The sequence below is a fragment of the Gekko japonicus genome, unplaced genomic scaffold, assembly GCF_001447785.1.
Source record: "Gekko japonicus isolate JY-2015 unplaced genomic scaffold, Gekko_japonicus_V1.1 scaffold1445, whole genome shotgun sequence".
In the NCBI taxonomy this organism is placed as follows: Eukaryota; Metazoa; Chordata; class Lepidosauria; order Squamata; family Gekkonidae; genus Gekko; species Gekko japonicus.
This window is the reverse complement of record NW_015172599.1, coordinates 75,285-76,012: the sequence shown is the minus strand read 5'-3', so window position 1 is coordinate 76,012 and position 728 is coordinate 75,285.

Below are 728 nucleotides of genomic sequence, written 5' to 3'. Positions count from 1 at the left end.
ACTCAAACCAAGTGGACAAACTAAAAAAATTAAACTTAAGCCATTTATAAGCAACTGGGTTTTTTCCCTAATAAGTAGACTTCACATTTGCGTCCGGCAAGTTAAAATGGGGGTTCATTACCACCATCTCTGGGAAGCCAATCTGTAGCCTCAAGGCAATTTCAAAAATCCCCCCCCCCATTCTATTCCACAGCCGTGGGTGATCACAATTCCTTTGTTGTGGGATCTGTCCACAGGTCTTAATACATTATGGGGGGCTCATGCAGGGTAACACAGTCTTAGAGATATGCAGGCCTCAGGGCTCGAATGGCTTTAAAGGAAACACCAGCACTTTGAACTGGGAGCAGAAACTAGGTGACCGTCGTAGCAATCGCTGCCAAACTGGTTGAATATGCTCTTTTTTCTCCATACTTCTTTGGAGGCAGTGGGTAGTGTTTTGCAACAGAAGTTCCACCTTTCAAAGGCTGCAATACAGCTAGACAAAGCTGTATTTAGTTTTGGACTCAGCTGCCCCAAACTGTCCTTGCTTCGCCCCTATATATTTCATCTGAAGCACAGAGATCTAGGGAAGAGAGAGATGGAGCCAGGAGGAATGGCAAAAGAGCAATTAGGAAATGTGGATTTCGGGTGGGGGACAGCTTTTGCAGGAGACTGGCAACCAGCTGCACTCACAGGAAACGGGGAATTAATCGAGAGGTGTTCGAAAGAAGTTTGCCAAGATGAGCTCA